We start from the raw sequence: 19,676 nt of genomic DNA on the forward strand, positions 1-19,676 counted from the left end.
CTCCCTCCAAGCCCTTGTTGGACTCACAGGTGACAAGTCCATGCTTTAATGCTCTTTTTCATTTATGCCCTCCTTTTTTAACTTAAACCACCTTCTTTTTTCCATTTCACTATTTTTTTAATCTAACTCTTGTCCCCCTTCACCTCACTAGTTTTCATTATCTATGTACCTTTTCCCCTTTTAATTAATAAAATTTCTTCCTCTCCTCCTTTAAGTTTACTAACCCCATGCTCAATTCTTTCCCTCTATGTTTCCTTTACAAAGGACGTTTATTTCCCTTCTAACCTCTTTAACATGTGTTAACGAGCAGCATCTACTTCTCTCCTCCTCATCGGCAAGGCTTTGACGTGTGGTTTCTCTTGGTTGCTCTTGCTTGCCTGAGCAAGTAGTCGCATCTTGCCTCAGAACCTACCCTTTGTGTTGTCATAGTCATCCATTTTGCTTTGCGAAGTCGATGTTCACCTTTCCTCAGCCACAGTCCGATGGCTATGTGCCTCTATTTCCCTGTGACTCCCTTCACATAGCATTTGTAATTGGTTGCTTATGTCTACTTACCTTGTTAGTCTAAGGTGTGCATGAGTGAATGATTTTTTATACCCTCCAGATACGATTTCATGATTACAGGTTGTTGGCCTGAGTGTCTTCTTGGGATATGATCACCCACCCTTAGAGTCTACCTACTCTTTGTGGTGCTTAACACCCTGACTTATGGCTGTTTTTATGCATCTCTACTCATGGTGGTGTTCCTTTCTCACCTCCTTAACAATTCCCTTCTCGACTACGTCGAATGCCATGCATTTTTCTCTTACGGCCACATGGCTTTTTTGCCATGCTACATGGACTTATACACCTATGTATGTGTATGGTTGGGGTGGGCTTATTGGTCTTTTAATTATCATGCCTCTTGTGTAAATTGGTTTCATATATATATACACACACACACACACACACACACACACATATAAATCTTCTCACTTGTGGTTAGGTCCTTTTTCGTTGCCCGTTTTCTTAAAAAAATATTTTTTTTCTTGTACTTATATAGTTGCTTACACATTGTTCTTCCTCCCTTAAAAGTGTACTTATATATATATATATATATATATATATATATGTATGTATGTATGTATGTATGTATGTATGTATGTATGTATGTATGTATGTGTGTGTATGTGTGTTTCTTTTCTAGAACTTGTTTTTGTATAAGGATTCTTTTAATAAATGATCTCTTAGCTCTATAAGAACGTTAATTTTCCTATATTAATTAAATTTTTATTGTTTTTTGTGTAAGTTTAAAACATTTAGAGGAATGTTAAAACATTTGGTGTAATTCTAAAACATTTTTATAGTATATTTTTACTTTATGTGTTAATAATTTGGCTTGTTAACATTTTCCTTTGTGGCATTTAAAAAAAATGCTTAAACATTTTTCCTAAGTGTTGGGAGTGGGTTACCCCCCATTTCTAATTTCATAAAAATGGATAACCATTAATTGCTTTTCAAGGATGTGGATTACCCCCCCGCATGTATTAATATTTCTTTACTCATTCTAAACCCCCCCTCTCACACACACATACACACACTATTCTGCTTTTTCTTTTGCATCCATTTAATTTTTAAAATTTCCCTTTTCTTATCTTTTCTAATTCCTTTTCCTTCTATCTCACAAACACTCCCTAATTTTTCATGATTCCTTCTATTTTTTTTTCAATTTCTTTCTTAAAGCACTCTCTCCCTCTCTCCCCCCCCTTGCATCTTTAACCAAATTTATCCTATTTTTTTTCCTATTTTTTCTTCTTCCTTTCCCATAATTTTCCCTAATTTCACTTGATTTCCCCCCATTTATTTTTATTAATGTTTTAATACTAACTTTTTAAATCCTTTTTCCTTTTTTTCAAATTCTCTCTAGGCCTTTTTTTTTCCACATCGAGTGTTAACTCTATGGCAACAAGGGCCAGAAGTGCAGTCTACGATAACAACTATGAGAGCATTATGTGTGTAGAGTAACGGCAAAGCTCCACTTGTAATATCTTGAGCCTGAAAGATGGTATGATGAATCTTAAAGGATGAGGATAGCCAAAATTCTCTCTAGAAAAGATCCAATCATACTTGCAAAATCCGGATCTAGAGAGAGAAATACTAAAAGCGTACACTTTATGAGGTCCCTCCACTTTGTGTAGAGACCGAAAAGGTCCCCCCCAAAAGTACACCGACTCCTCCTGTCTAAAGGGTCTCCTACAAAAGAGGTCCCACCACCACGAAGGTACCTACAGATTGTGTAGAGACCAACATGCATAAATATCTCTCAATGGAATGAAGCTCCCACTCTTTGGGGTTCCGTGTTCAAGCTCACTATTGTTATCATATTGATCTCCATTGCGTCCATGCTCTCTTATACTATCGTGTTCTAGCATGCCCTTACCCTTGCACTCTCTACCCTTGTACTCCTTCCTCCTCCTCCCTCCTCCTTGCTCCCCTCTCCTCCTCCTCCCTCCTCCTCCCTCCTCCTCCTCCTTCCTGCTCCTTCCTCCTCCTTCCTCCTCCTCGTCCTCGTCCTCCTCCTCCACTCTCCTCCCTCTTCTTGCTCCTTCCTTGTCCCTTCTCCCCAACCCTTACCCCTCGAATCCACCGCGAAGGAGACTAGCTCTCCACTCCTCAACGTTGGACTCCTCCTAAACCCTGCAACCCCCTCTGAACCCTAGAACTCCTAGTTAGCTCACTCAACCTTGTCCCCCTTTCAAACCCTAAAATCCCCTTCTAAATCCTTAAACTCCTGTGAAGGCGAGAGCCTCCATCAATCATTAATGATCAAGCTCTCTTTCTCATCCTCTTGTGCATGAGAACTGCTTTCCATGCTTTAGCCTATGCCTCTCACTGGAACATGACTTGAGGACCTATGCTACACTTGTGAACACCTATGCTACAATGAGCAATGACATGACTGTAGGTGACGAACACCCTTGGAATATGCACTTGGAAGAACCTGAGGTAACATTTTGGCATCACTATCGGGGAGGTTAGCACCTGAAGCGAAAGCAGAGCACGTGTTTGCATGTGTGAAAAAGAACCCCCTTTGAAAAAGCATTCAAGATACATCCCTCAAGGCAAGGAGTGAAAAAATGCTTCCAAGGATAATGTTGACTTACATACTCACATTAATAGACTAAACACTCAAAATTAATCCTTAATCCCCCACATCCTATAAAAGCAACACCAACCACTCTCACTCCTTTCCCTACACTTTTGCAAGCCACGTCCTTCTCCAAATTCCGTTAAGACTTCATATTTTTTGTCTATCTCTATTTTTTGTCCAACTTCCATCCACCACTTCCACCACCACCACCACCTTTTTTTCTGTCAACCCCCCCTCCACCACCACTTTTTCTGTCACCACCCCTTCCATCTCCATCTCCACCTCATATCATCTTCCTCCCCACCACCTCCACTTTTTTCATCCACCCCCCATCTCCCCCACTCAATGTAACCATCCTTTCCCCCTCCACCATCTCTCTACCTCTCTCTACACCCCCATCTCCCCTTCCCCTTCTCCCCCCTCCACCTCCACCTCCACCTCCACCTTCACCACCCCTTCCCCCCCTCCATCTCCCCTTTTCCCCTCCACCCCCCCCCATCTCGTCCACGCCCCTTTTACCCCCACCTCCACCACACCCCCCCTCTCCTCCACCACCCTCCCCCCCCCACCCCCACCTCCAACCCCCCCCTTCTCCTCTACCCCCCCCTCCACCTCCACCTTCCCCCCCCCTCCACCACCAACCCCCCCCCCCCTCTCTCCCCCCCCACCCAACCTCCCCCCACCCCTTTCCAACCCCCCTCTCTCTACGCCTCCAACCCCCCCTCCCCCCCCTTTTCAACCCCCCCTTCGCTCCCCACTCTCTAACTCTCTAACTAAAAGGCCAAGGGGCCTTCACTACCCATAGGCGGCTAGCCCGACAGCCAAGCGATGACACCCACCCAACGGAGGAGCCTATGCGACATGCGACGGTGCCCGCCTAACACCTGCTAGTGCAACAATTTGTCCTCAGCATCTAGGCCTACACGCTCCTCTAGCCTCCCTCCTACATCTCCTCCCCTCCGTAACACCTCTAGCACCCCCCCGATCGCCCCCGTCCCCCACCCCCCCTTCTCAAAAAAGAAAAAGAAAAAAAGAGAACTAGCCCTAAAAAATTAACCTTAGTTAGGTTAGTAGAACCTATGTTAGGTTAGCTGACCATACGCTGGGTTAGTTTGAGGTTAGATTAAAGTCAACTCTGGTTTAGTCAATAACTAACTATAGCTAGTTGGACTAACTACACCTGTTGGACCAATCAATAGTCACACTAACTGGATAGTTAGATTAACAAGGTTAGGCTAAATGAATTACACTTGGACCTAAAGACCAAAGGACCCCTAAATTCCCCTAACTTTAGAGGTCCATAACTTCCTTATTTGGGACCGGAATTGGAACCACGGATTCACACACAAAACCAGCACGCTATGGGGAATTTTTTCAGCCCATTCCACACCATTTAGGCATCTATAATACTCATCCTTTTGTGCCCCCATGTATGCCCCTTTTCCCACTATTTGGCTCAAAAGATTCCACCATGACCTCTGATTGACAATCCATTTGCACCACACATTCACCCACTCACGTGGGACAATCCTAGGAACATCCTTAACATGATAGTCCCTAATACACTAACACATCTCGAACCCCACTAACATTTTCCCCCCTTCTTTGGGGGACCATATCTTGGCCGCTTGAAGACCAAATCGCACCCAGTCTGACACCAACATTCATTCATGCAAAGTCCAATCTCAAACAATAATTTTCAAGTATTTTTACCATCATTCTCAATCTCAATAGTCGCCATTATATAAGCATTGATTTTGACCCGTCGATTGCATATTTTTTGCCATAATCAGGCTACGAAGGTCGAAATCAATTGCTGATTTCAAAGTCAAAGACGCTCACTTGAAGGATACACTTAAGCCTTGTGTATGCACATGAGATCCTAGCACTTGCATAATTTTGTGAGCTATCTTCAACCCTCAACGCTCTCTAAGAATTCAGGCTCTCACCATCGACAAGCAGCATGGAGGACCTAAAAGTTAAAGAAGAAATAGGTAACAATGATTTGCATCCTAAAGATTACCTTGGTGAAAAAGGCAACCACAACCACAACCACAACAACAATGGCAGATGACACTTTGGTAAATTGGAAATGCCAAAGTACAATGGATGAGGGGATCCCACTAGGTTCCTTCAACTCTTCGACGTAGCATGTGCTGCTGGAGGAGATCGATCAAATGAAACCAAAGCTTCTTGGTTCCCGATGGCCCTAATCGATGAGGCTTTAGAATGGTACCTCGACCTCCTTCAGAAGAAGATTCCAAATAGAAAGGCTGCAAGATGATCCCACATTACTGTTGGGGTAAAGGGCAGTGTGCCCACCCACTTGTACATTGCCCATGTATACTCATATATATATGATAGAGGAATAAGCTAGAGTAGCTTTTGCTCCACCACATTTTGGTGTCTCCTTATCCCTTTGTGTGTCCTCTCCCACAATTGGTATCAGAGCCAAGGAGAGCTTGGTGAGAGCTTGGTGAGTGTGGCCAGCAAGGTTAGAGAGGAGTAGCCCGATGGGAGCTTCATCGATCGAATTGGAACTGCAGTGAAGACAAAGAAGCAGACGATCTGATAGAGAGCTCTTGCAAGAACCTTGAGCTACCTCTGCGATGGTAGATCAAAACAACAGCCTTCCCCTCGTAAACAGCAGCATCTCCATCCTCCAACCTGCATGTTCAATCTTCCCAACAGCCCATTAGTAGCACCACAGCTCCTGGCTTTCGCCCTTGCAGCAGCTCTTCCCTCAATGGCAGGGTCATGGGAAGGATAAACCCGTCCTCACACTGGAGGAACAAGGCGAGGCAGAGCAGCGAGCGCTTGTGTTGGCCCTGGCGAGCAAAAAGGCTGCGATCGTTCTAGAATTTTATTGTCCTAGGTGCACTCTGTGCCATTCACTACTCAAAATGGTGATGGAGGTAGTGGCCCGAAATGGCGAGTGGTTGAATATTGTGATGGCAGACGTGGAGAAGACGGGGTAGCCATAGCTATGCTGATCTGAGCTCAAGAGCTCGAGGAGAAGAGCTTGAGGAGAGAGTTCAGTGGAGCTTGTGGATTGCATGTTTGATGCAATTGTATTCCTGGGAGATAGCCGGTGTTGCATTTGAGGTCTTGGAGCTGAGCATTGGTTGATTTTGGTCTCTTTGCGGGACATTTTACAGAAGTACGCCTTGTGGACATTGTGTGGGATATGTGCTTGTGCACTATGCAGCTTGTGTCGGTTGTAATTGAGCTTTGTTAGCTCGTGTTTTCCCGTGCATTTGGGTCCTGTTGGACATAATTTGCTGCATCTTGTCTACACTGGGCATTAGACAGTGTTAGTTTCTTTCAGTTGGTTTTGGCTTGGCTCGGGGACAGGTGTAGGTCTCCCCGAGTGACAATAGGATAACAGAGACTCAGGTTAGGAGTTCTCTTGTAAGAGGCCATTGCAGATACCTTTGTCGACTATGGACACATGCTTTGAGGTCATTTTGACAATGATTCAATGGACATTTTGACGGTTTTTAACCTACATGTATGGTGGTATTTATGTCAATTCATTGAACAGCTGAGGAGGATGTACTGTCAGATTGGCATTGTTTGGAGCTATTTTAGGGCTGGTTTGTCAGCATTTTGGGGCTGATTTGTTACCGTATTCGGGGCTGATTTTATGGCATTGTGTTTGCCATTGGTCAGGACATTACAATTGCTGCTGTTGCTATTTTTTATGACAAAACAGTTATTTTCAGGACTGAATATCTCTTTCCTAATGCGGAATTGCACTTTGTGCCAAACTAGAAAGTTGTAGTTCACATAACATACTACAACATCGCTTTTGGAAGCAAGTTGATCCAGTATAAGCTGCAGGAGTTACAGCCTCTGCAAAACCACAAAAAGTTGCAGTCTACTATCTATTTGTGACCAATGTGCAGGAAGCTATTTTTCAGGTGAGAATATATGAGAATCCACAAGGATTTGGCTCTTGAGGTCAGCTGATAGGTTGTAGATCTTTTTACAAGCTACAACTTTGCTGTTTACAGCTTTGGTATCTGGTCTTTCAATGAAAAGATATCGTTGTTCAAAAACAGGGACAGCGTGTTATTTTTCCCAAAGTGGCTGTGAGGTATTGATGTAGGAATTTCTCTTGCACAACAGTGAATCGGGAACTCATAGTAAATTATAGAAAGTGATTGGGATCTCACTTCAGTCCAAGGGCATTACTGCCATTTTGGCAAGTCACTTTGGCACATTTGGCAAGTGGTGAATGCTTGATTTTGTTGCCAAAGGATTGAACACTTGAGGTGATGCATTGGTGATGCAGTAAATGCCATTTCGATGCATTATGGATTTGCATTGGTGGATGCTGCTCTAATGCTTATGGATAGTTAAGCTGGGATCCTATTGCCATTGGTTGAGCAGGCATTGCTCATTTGGTTCAGGGCATTTCTTACTTGGATTGCCAAGTATTGGCAGGTTACTGGGCTGCATATATTCTTGTTTATGCCTCTTTATGGCTGAGTGCTTTTGAGCATTGGATCAGCCAGTTTATTTGGAGACCTGATTAGTCTGGACAACACTATATTTTTTGGTCATTTGGGTTGCCTATTGCACTATACTGCTCTTTGGTTGTGAGCTATTGTGCCACAAATATGGCATCTACAGCTGGTAGTGCCCTCTTTGATATTGAGAGGTTGGATGGATCAAACTTTCAATATTGGAAAGAGCAGATTTATGATGTGTTAGTCCAAAAGAGGCAGCATAAGCCCATTCAATGCAAAGGTGTCAAGCCTAATAGCATTAAACAGAGTGATTGGGATGACATGGATGAGTAAGCATGCTCTATCATTCAGTCATCACTCTCGAAGTTAGTCTACTTGCAGGTACATGATGGTGTACAGGGTGTAGACTACCATGCATATGAGTTCTATACTCGTATATGCCGGATGTATGACCATGATAGTGGTATGTTACAGCATGATGGGTTGAAATGCCCTGATGGGCTAAAATACAGCCTTGATATGCACTTCAAAGGTCGATCAATTGGTAGAAACAGATCATGTTCAAGGGGGAATTCCGAGAGCAAGTCTAGGTCTCGGACTTGTGTTAGATGTTTCTATTGTGGAAAGTATGGCCACATGAAAAAGTACTGCTGGAAATGGCTAAGAAAATGCAAGAAGAAGAGCAAGGTTAAGAATGATAGGAAGAAGAATGTTGAGCTTCAAGGCGTGGATGCCAGGGTTTCCACTGACAGTAGTAGTGAAGGCATTCTTTTGTCTATGTCTGACACCTCCTTGGCCATTGATGTACCCATTCTCGGTGATTGGATGTTACATCCATGTGCTTCATGTCATATGACCCCTCATAGGTCATGGTTCAATGCATATCAGGAATGCATTGTGGAGAGTGGTTTGATAGGCATTGATCATTCTATGGATGTCTATGGTTATGGGGATATCCACCTTGTTATGCCTAGTGGCTCTACTCTTGTTCTATAGAGGGTTAGACATATACCAAGACTTGCTACAAGAAAGATCAGTACTGGACAGTTGGTTGAGGCAGGTTATCATGTCTCTTTGGGTGATCATGCATGGAAGATTGCTAGAGGCAATCTGGTTATGGCTAGGGGATCACGGGTTGGATTCTCTTATGCATTGCATGTATCAGGTGTCCAAGATAAGATGCTTATGATTAGTAAGCACCCATTAGTTAGAATATGGTATGCCAGACTTGGACATATGTCTACTGCAAGTATGGAAGCCCTTACAACATTGAGATACATTCCTGTTATGGATGTCTTTCAAATTTTATGTCATGATTGTGATGATGATCAGCAGTCAGGATCCTCTTTTGTGATGAAGACAGTCAGTGAGAGGTATGTTGAGCCATTGCAGTTGGTTCATAGTGCAGTTTGTGGGTCTATGCCTACCGTTTCACTGGGTGGCGCCTCTTACTTTGTGACATTTATTGATGTTGCTACAAAGTACATATGGGTATATCCGATTCGGTAGAAGCATGATGTATATGATACATTTCAGCGCTTCTTGGGTAATGTTGAAAATCAGTCAGGAAAGAAGCTATTGAGCTTGATGACTGATGGTGATGCAGAGTTTACCTCTTCTAGATTTTAGCATCTATGTGATACACTTGGTATCAGGAGGGTGTTGACCACTCCTCATCTTTCTACTCACGATGCCTTGGCAGAAGGCATAAATTGGATTCTATTGGATAGGATTGGTAGCATGCTACGATATGCAGGTCTTACCGAATGCTATTAGGCTAAGGCATGTAAGATAGCTGCATACTTGCTTAACATGTCACCTAGGAGATCTCTGAATGGTAGAGTGCCATTTGACTTCTTGACAGGTAGGGCACCATGTTATGAGCATTTACGTGTGTTTGGCTGCGAGGCTTATGCTCATGGTTCCCGATCGAGGAGGTGTATCTTCCTTGGATACAGTGAGTCCAGTAGGGACTACAGGCTATGGGATTCTTCAACTAGAGAGTTCATACGTAGCCATAATGTCTATTTCAGAGAGGATGCTATGTTTGGATAGCCCAGGACTGTAGATAGCAGGAGAGTGGTGTTCTAGGAGGGTGTAAGTGCACTGATACCTCCGAATTCTATGCAGGGACAGCCCATATCCCTTGGAGTGGGAGGTTTTTCCCACGGTGAGCAGGCTATAAAGTTGGGAAATCCACGATTACTTCCTGATTTTGGTCAGAGACGGTTAGATGTCTTGAGTATTCCACATGTTTATACTCCTATGGAGATTGTTGATCCATCTTCTATGGACAGTTATAGTTTACTCCCAGGATGCAAAGTGCCTCTTGCAGATGAGGATGAGGCTATGCATGGTGAGGAGGATACCTTGGCTAATGATGCCCGGAATGATCCATTGGTTGGTTATGCCAGGACAGATGTGGTTTCTGTAGTTATTGACTCGGGTCATATTGCGCATGGGCAGGAATCATTGATATGTTTGCTTCGTAAGTGCTTCCATGGCTATAAGCAATCCCCTCAAGCTTGGCTTCATAGGTTTGATACCGTTATGAGAGCTCATGATGTGATGCGTAGTGAGACAGGTTATGGTCTCAGTATTCAGGAGGTTGCTATCCTTCTGAGGTTACTTGCCATATGGTTCCTTATGGACAGGGATGCTTTGCAGTGGGAGCTACATGGTCTTGATGATGTTTGTCAGATACTTGGTTGTTTCAGTATGGAGAGGGGGAAGTTATTGACTACTCCACTACCTATATTGGCTCCATACTTGAAACATAGCAGGTTTGACGATCACAGATCAGTTGAGTAGCAAGTTATGGTTGATATGGCAGCCATAGTACTTCATGCATCCATGACTGTGTTGAGACTTGGTTCTCACATGTTTGCCATTGGGGCTACACTTCCGGTTCTTGCTTCCATTGTAGTGGGAGTTGGTAGCATGATTATGGTAGATTTTGGTAGTAGGGAAGCGGTTGTGGACATCAAGTCCTTATGCTTCCAGGAGCAGCATGCAAGTGATGCAGGTTTGGTAGACCAGCAGAGCTCTATTGTAGGGCATGTGCTTATGGTCAGACATTTTCTTTGCACAGTGACAGTTCGGGTGCTATGGACTTAGCACAAGAGCACATGGTGGTGAGAGTTCACTCTCCTAGTGAGATCTGGCATGAGATCTTAGTTGACAGGCATCTACAGCTTGTTATTTTCTATCTCGCAAACCTGATGTCTACTAGCAGCTTATCCTCTATGCACTTTGCACATTGTAAAGTGCGGATGGGCATAGGATGATGGTCTGGTCATCTTGTTTTTAAGCCTATGGCTGATTGTATTATATGTATACTATACTCCCTTAAAGGTACACTGCCTTTAAGTGGGAGGTTGTTGGGGTAAAGGGCAGTGTGCCCACCCACTTGTACAGTGCCCATGTATACTCATATATATATGATAGAGGAATAAGCTGGAGTAGCTTTTCCTCCACCACATTTTGGTGTCTCCTTATCCCTTTGTGTGTGCTCTCCTCTCCCACAATTACAACTAGGAAATATAGCAATGTGCAAGAAAGAAAAGATCAGAACATACTTAGGAAGAATGAAAAGATTAATAGCAAAGTGTGATCCCCATCTAGACGACAAGTACCTCATAGTATGGTTTATCTTCGCCTGAAAAAATATGTTCGCAAGAACATGAAAAAAGTCAGCAACTATGCACATTTCAGTGACGCTCATGAAACTGCAATTGACATTGAGGATGGCTTGACCGATTCTGACAGCGATAGTGATGGCTACAAATCAAGTCATTGCGATAAGAAATATTCAAAGAAGGGAAGCACTTCCAACAAAGATCGCACCACCGAGGACAGAGTGGAAGCCATGACCCTAAGAGTAAAAGAAGAAATGATGCATGCCATCAAGCAAAAGCTGCATGTCTCTTAGCCACCACAGTACCCACAGACACAAAATGTTTGGTGCCCACACTGTATGGCCAACCATACAGCCAATGAATGCCCAATCCTAAGGAACAGACTAAACCCACCAGAAGTGGCTCAGCCCCCATGGTTATGGTGTCCCATTTACAATGTTGCAAGGCATGATGTAAATACATATTTTTATAATATGAGGGTAGCACAAACTCGGCCCCAACAATACCAACAACCACCAATCCCAGTGTACAGACAATTGGCACTGGCACCTAATGCACAATTGCCATGTCTCAACCCACTCCTGGAGAGAACAGTCTCAACTAATGAGGAATCCCAATCCTCCGCAATATCCACGGGCTACCAATCTTGCTCTAGTAGTTCCGGTGCAACAACTTCAACTTGAAGAGCTAGAACCTCACTATGACCATGAAACAAAATACCCTATGTACTACATGAATGGTGCCGAAGGACTCATCTCGGTGTATGCTAATCAATAAGGCCCACCACATATCAAACACCCATTAAGTGTTTTGGTTGTGGAGAAAACCACCGCATAGCAGAATGTCCACACAAGGGTAACCCCGTTACATTCCAGCCTGTGTGCAGAGAATGTGGAGTTGGGCATGCTTGCATGAACTTCCCACTAAGAACAAAGCCTCAACCAACCACGGAAGTAAAACCTAATGTACCCCTAGGGATGATAAGTGTGGAAAATCACAGTGTGGCATCATAGCCAATCTTGATCATAACAAGATAGCAGAAAGAAGTGGCACAGTAAAAACTCTTTTCCCCTCAAAAATCAAAGAACCCTATGGCAAAAACAAGCCATGTCGATCACACAACACAGTCAGACCATGCCTAGCACATCCACAGAAAGTGCCACCCAAGGAGCCAAGGAAGCATACCCCAATGCTAAAACTAAGAAGGCACATTGCTAAGCCTTGAACCAATGGGTACAATAGGGGCAAGAAAAATTAGAGACAAACAGGATGGCAGCAAAGGTCACAGCACCATCAGCACCCAACGTTGACACAATGATTGATCCCAACAACTTCCAATGGGTAATATAGCAATATGCAAAAGATCCCCAATTGGATGGTATCGCACTAGCAAGCTTGATAAGCTTGCCCGTCACATGATGCCAATTGGAACCTTATGAAGAAATTCCCTAAATGTGGGAGAGTTTCAAGGGATTTATTGAATCTTGACAATACTTCCCCCCACCTAAAGAAGAGGAAAAGGTAATTTTAGTAAAATTTGGGCTAGGGATGACATAAAAAATGTCCCATCCCACTGGAGCGTAAATCCTTTGGCCAAACTTGACGATAGTGGATGGTGGAGCTGAAATAAACATTCTGGAAAGAGAGCTTATTTCAAATAGACACTGTGCCTGATTGGTGTGTAGACATCATTGGGTACTTAAAGGTAGGAAGACCACCTCTTGAAATGAAAGTAGTGGATGCTAGGAAACTAATTATAAAAGCTACACCCTATCAACTCATTGCAAGGCAACTATACAAGATGGGCAAGGACCAGGTTTTAAGGAGATGTTTGATGCTACATGAGATCATGCCAATCCTCAGTGAAGCCCATGAAGGCATTGCAAGTGGACATTTCCAAGGGGAAGCAACATCAAGAAAAGTCCAACACTTTGGTTAGATGCCTATGAATATGTTAAAAGCTGTGATGTATACCAATAAACTACTAAACCACGACACAAAGACTTCAATCCCCTAACAACAATTGTTGCACAAAAACCCTTTGAAAAATGGGGGATTGATTTTGTGGGTCCCATCCATTCAGTAGCAAAGGGAACACAGGCACGCTACATCATTGTGGCCATAGATTACTTTACCAAATGGGCTAAAGCTAAAGTAGTCAGAAAGGCAGATGCCAGAAGCACATCAAGGTTCTTGTACGAGAATGTGATCACGCAATTTGAACGTCCCATTGAAATTATGTCAGAGAGAGGCACACAGCTTATCAAAGAGGTCATCCAAGAACTTCGTCACCAAGGTAGTAGAACCAAAGCATTCTAATTGGGCAAAGAAACTATATGCAACCTTATGGGCAGATCAAACCACACTCAAGGTCAGTACATGAAATACACCTTTTCAATTGGTGTACAGCCTTGAAGGGAAGGAGCAAGCTATTTCTCATCCAAATGAGTACATGTGCATTATTGTAGATGGTATGGATCAAAATACAACAACATTACCTCGATTCGTTAACACTCCATCTAAGCTACAAGGAAAATAATTTTTAAAGACACATCTATGTGGAGTGTTAGTGCATGGATTTAAGTTTTTTGCAAACATATGATTGATTCCTTGCATCTACATGATAGCAATCAAGTTGCAACATCTGTTATGAAGGCAATTCACAATGTACATGCAAGAAAAGGTCACCGACCAACAACTTTGAGATTGAAGTTGGGTTTTTGTTGGTTGGGCACACACATGAGTATATCGATCCGGTATTTAGCATGCTCTCAAGAGAACTAAAACACAAGGATATGGAGACGATGGGATGACTAGATAAGAAAATGTGGGAGGCAAAATGGTGGCCACAAGGTAAGGACATGCTACTCAATGGTTGAAAGGATGTATCATTGGAAGATCTTTATTCTACCTTTCATACAAAAAGGTGGTGATGCCCTGATAGGTCATGACGCTCCACACTATTTTTGTTTTTTCTTAAAGGATGAAAAACCAGTGATGCAGTGGCAACACTATTCTCTTGATATAAAATGGGAACTTGAAGAACCTTACTCTCTCTTAACTTCAATTCCGAGCAAAGAAATGCATCCAACATGGGCTCCTATAAAAGAATTCAGTAAAAAATCCAAAAGTGAAATAGAAGGCTTAAAAGCTTTTATTACATACAAAGAGGAAATGCTCCAAAGATTTCCTGATTGGAAGCCCTCTTGGAAGGAACACACTACTGTTGTAATTAGCAAGACCTACCAATTGATAAAGGATCTTGCAAAAATGCAAGAAGATGATATTAAGGACGAACGGACTTTATTTTGACCAAATGTTGGTAACGACTTGTGCCCAGCATGTGGTTTCTTTGAAAATGAGTTTGAATTGCTACTCCCATGTCCATATTGTGGATGCAAGAAGAGAGAGTTTATGCCACAAATACACATAGACATCCATTTTTTTGTTGCAGTTTGACCATCGAATGATGAACATGAGAATGTGAAGTTTTGGGTTGCAAAAGTAGTGGACGTGAGCATGGATGACCAGGGGAGAGCTACAATAATAACTACGGTATGGTATGAGCCAAGGGGTAGGAAGGAGAACCAAGATAACAATACATTATATAGTAGTTGTCTAAAAAAGGAATGGGTTCCAAACCACATGATGCAATTTCAAAGCCTTCCATAGAGACAGTCATAGTATCTTGGAAATCAAGGATGAAGAAAACAAAGAAGCACATGGAGTATGATGTAGAAGAAAAAATAAAATTACTGCAACCAATTATTTCACACATTATAGAGTTCATAAAGATGCTCGCCAAGGAAGAAGTAGAAGGAGATAGTGCAAATGAAGAATGCTCATGATAACACCATTCAAATATCGAGAAAGACTGAAGGTGGTGGTGGTGGTCAGATGAGAGTGAATGAAGATGGCACCCAAGCGACAAGCGACGACAGAAAGGACATTTGAGCAAGCAAATATTTGGATCGCTCATTTCTATGACGACAGAAAAGGACATCCGAACAAGCAAATGTTTGGGTCGCCCATTTCTACTTAAGTCACTGTAAAGGTAGAATTAAATTATTGAAAAGGCCACAGTAGATCTTTTCATGTTTGGATCGCCCATTTGTACTTAACTCATTGTAAAGGCAGAAATAAATTATTGAAAAGGCCACAGCAGATCCTTTGTACAAAGACTCATCCAGAGCAATATTTCTTGTAAACTTATGATAATAGCTGAGCTATCGCTATTTTTTAGAGTACAAAAGAGGCTTCCATCAAGAGTACAAAAGAGTCTCACATCTACATAAACCTTTTAATTTCTTGAATATTCAAGAGTGTTATAGTTTTTTGCATTGAAAGTAAAAAGAGTCTTGTAGATCTCTTATGTATACCTTTTTTAAATTTTGTGAATCTTCAAGAGCGTGGTTTTTCATGGATTCAAACTAATAACTCAAGGGATTTTTTAATTTAAGGATACGATTCTTAAAAACAAGAAATACAAAATTAGGATTTAATAGTATTTTTTGCATTATTAGTGCAACATTGTAGAGAGATGTTCTAAAATATATTATGTGGAAATGACAATGCTAGAAAGTAAACTTATGATTCTCGAATGACATTTTCATAAAGTAAACTTTTCATTTGGGAAGGATTTTAAGGATTAGTCCAAATGTAGACACATGAGTCCAAAATTAATGAAATAAGTGTTGTTTTTTCATAACTCAGAATGGAATAACCATTGCAGGTTTATGGATTTTCTCTCACTTTGCTAAGATGTATGCAGGAATGCTAGAATGATTTCCTACTGCATCTTGGATTCAAGGATGACACTTGTTTCCCGTCGACCCGAGGCATCCAAACTATAATTTCATGTTTTCCAAAGAATGGATTTCATAAAAAACTAATCAAGTTCGAGGAAGAGGCAAAATGAAAGGACACACCCTCAGCTATATCGGCATCACTTCCATCAATGATTGGTTGCAGTTACTCTTAATCTTCCGAAGGGAACCCCACACTGCCAATGCTGCGTTTGATTCTTTTCTTCGGCATCTCATTGATGTCAATACTTTTGATAAGCAAGATCTAGAATTTTACCACAAGGATCTACCAGCCTTGTGAACAAACTCATGTTGCTAAATAACTTACCCTTGATTCCGTTGCCTACTTGAATTGCCTGCATTCCCCTTAACCTCATGGTGGATGTTGATGAGTTTATTACGCCAAGATGAGTCTTTTTGGAAGTTTTTAAGAGTTTTGATCCGTCTAAGATGCATATGTTTGAAAATAGTGGCTTTGCATGGCCATATACTCCAAATATCTCAAAATGGTTCTATCGTCCTATGGACACATTTACCACATCTCAAAACACTTCATGCATATGTCGACAAAGCAAAAGATTTGCTCCCTTTCTGAATGATGGATTCTGAGATGCTTTGTTTATCATGCCTAGCACCCATCATAAAGACAAGATTAGGATGCTATGTCTTAAGATTATTGATCAAAGATGTCTGCACTGGAATGCTTCCCAACCATGGTATAGAGATAAATGCATAATGGATGAAGGCCAGTATCTCAACACACAATTTTTTGTAGTAGGATTGGATAAATCACCACAAATGCCTACTTTCATCTGCAAAAGCTTATGCCAGCTACTAGCTATTGGTAGGATATCTAGAAATGAGAGGCTACTTGTTGGAATGAGGATATCATTATGACATGCATTAAAGAAAGGCTAAGCTTGTTTAAGTTAGGTGAAATGGATGTGTTGACTTTACCTTACCTTATTTGTAGCTATAAATGTCACAAAAAGAAATTTCAATGGATTACTAATGCTCATTCATGTGTTTTCTTACATATTACTACAATTATTAACTTTGGCCTCTCTAGTATGATTGATGGACTCAAGGAAGTGGTTGCTAACATGCACAATGATGCATGGAAATTTTGTCATAAGAAGATTAATGCCTTCTCGTTGATTAATAGCTCTTGTGACTTCTTGATTAATCTTCCTCCATCCATTGTCTCCATGCACACCTTTGATATTACTACTTGCTATGAAGCCATTCCGCATACGGGGGAGGATAGCTTGAGGTTTTCCTTGAAATTTCACTTGGACTTACTGAAGAAAAAAGGGTATTTGGGTTTTAAAACATAGGATTGTATGATGGTGCTTACTAAGATTTTAAAACCCAAGATTTCATTTGACAAATTCTTAGAACTAAATCTCTATGTTTTGACAAATGCTTTTGTGAAAATAAGAAAGAACATTGCTAAACTGGTACTTGGAATACCCATGGGGTACCCGTCGTGGTGCAACTTATATCTTCTCAAATTTGAGATTGCTTTTGTAAAGAGACTTATGTGCCTTAATCTATGGGATATGGCAGAAGAATTTTTATACTCTTTTAGATACATAGATGACCTTAAATTTTGCAACAATATGTTTATTATGAGGTGCCTTGATCCGTCAATCACCCAATAACCCCTAGTGGATTTATCTCTCAACATCATTTCCTTAAAACCTATGGGTATCCTACTTAGGATACTACTTTTCCCAATACTACTTTCATATTACAAAAACCTTTCATCAAAAATTATATATCATCAATTGTGTGGAAGAAAGACAAGTTGCCTGTCCCCAATGTTGCATTCATTCATCTTCATAGCAATAGACCCAAGAACATTTGTTACAAGGTATGTATATCTTAGATCGCCCCATCATATATGCTGCATCCAACCATGAGGTGGCTTGGCTAGATTTGTCTAAACTCATAAAACTATTTTGCGACAATGGGTTTCTACAACGTAAGATTGAAAGTCTAATTTTTAAATTCATATCTGAGAATCACTTTTCTGGTTGTCAAATCAATACTTCTAAGTTCTTCGCTATTAACACTTCTTAGTGACGGTTAGGATACCATATGATGGGTTTCTTGCCCCCATCATATGGTGTCCCCCTAGGTCAGGGTGGGTACACACACACACACACACACACACACACACAATTTCACTGTGATCTTAATCTACACATGCACATGCCCCCCTGCCCCCCCCCCCCCCCCCGACAATGAAGCAAACCCTTCTGGGGTGATAGTTTCTCACTTGGATCTTACTCTCATGATGTATTGAAATTTTCTCAATGGATTATACTTTTACAACTCCTTTACCGAGGAATTTTTTCCATATTTTTACCTTGTTCATATTCCCGGAATGTATTTCAATTTCAAAGAAACCCTCTTTAATGGATTATGATGGGGGTGTGTGTGTGTGTGTGTGTGTGTGTTCTTTCTAGAGCTGGTTTTGTATAAGGATTCTTTTAATAATTGATCTTTTAGCTCTATAAGAACATTAATTTTCCTATATTAATTAATTTTTTATTATTTTTAGTGTAATTTTAAAACATTTCGAGGAATGTTAAAACATTTTGGTGTAATTCTGAAACATTTTTCGAGTATATTTTTACTTTATATGTGTTAATAATTTGTCTTGTTAAAAGAAAATGTGATGTGGCATTTTTTTAAAAATGGTTGAACATTTTTTCTAGGGTTTAGGAGTGGGTTACCCCCTTGTTACCCCCCGTTTCTAATTTAATAACAATGGTTGACCCTTAAATTGATTTTCAAGGATGTGGATTACCCCCCTTGCATGTATTAATATCTCTTTACTCATTTAAAACCCCCCCTCCCACACACACACACATGCGCACGCATGCACGTGCACACACACATGCGCACGTACACACATACATGCACATGCACATGCACACGTACACGCACATGCACATGCACATGCACACACACGCACACACACACACACACACACACACACAATCACTCACACAGACACACATACAATTCAAGTTATTTTAAGGAATCTTGAGAAGGGTTATGATTACCCCATGCCGATTATTTCAATTAAGTCGCTTTTATTTATCAGTAAGGCTTTTCCACATTGCGGCCAAGAGAGGGCTTGGCAATAACAGTGATATGTCTAGCCCCATATGTGGAGATCACGCATCCGAGCTATTGAACTCTTTAGGAGTGTGTTGATAGGTTTGGGGTAGATGTTTCCTTCATGATGCAGTGGACACAAAAGGTAGGCAGGTGGTAGCACGTTTGGTCGGTACACTTTTTGTGCTTAAAAGCATGTGCTAAGAAAGCACAATTTTAGCACTTTTCAAGAGGTGCTTGCTTGTGACATATATCCACCAACCATGTAAATTATGATTAGGCATTTTGCACATGTCCCAAGCTTGTAAGCTTTCATGATACCGCTACTTCTGTTGTAACTGATGCTTCATCTGTCTCCCTCATCTCCCTTGTCTCCCATGCACATTTTCCAACCCAGCTAAATCCTCTCCCTCTAGTAGGTCCTGAGCTCAGTTCAATCCTCTCCCTGGTAGGTCCTATGCACTACTCTCTACCTCTAGGCCGTCGCCTTTTGCTC

This window comes from Dipteris shenzhenensis, chromosome 16, assembly GCF_047967505.1.
Source record: "Dipteris shenzhenensis isolate YYH24624 ecotype China chromosome 16, Dip_SZ_1.0, whole genome shotgun sequence".
Classification (NCBI taxonomy): Eukaryota; Viridiplantae; Streptophyta; class Polypodiopsida; order Gleicheniales; family Dipteridaceae; genus Dipteris; species Dipteris shenzhenensis.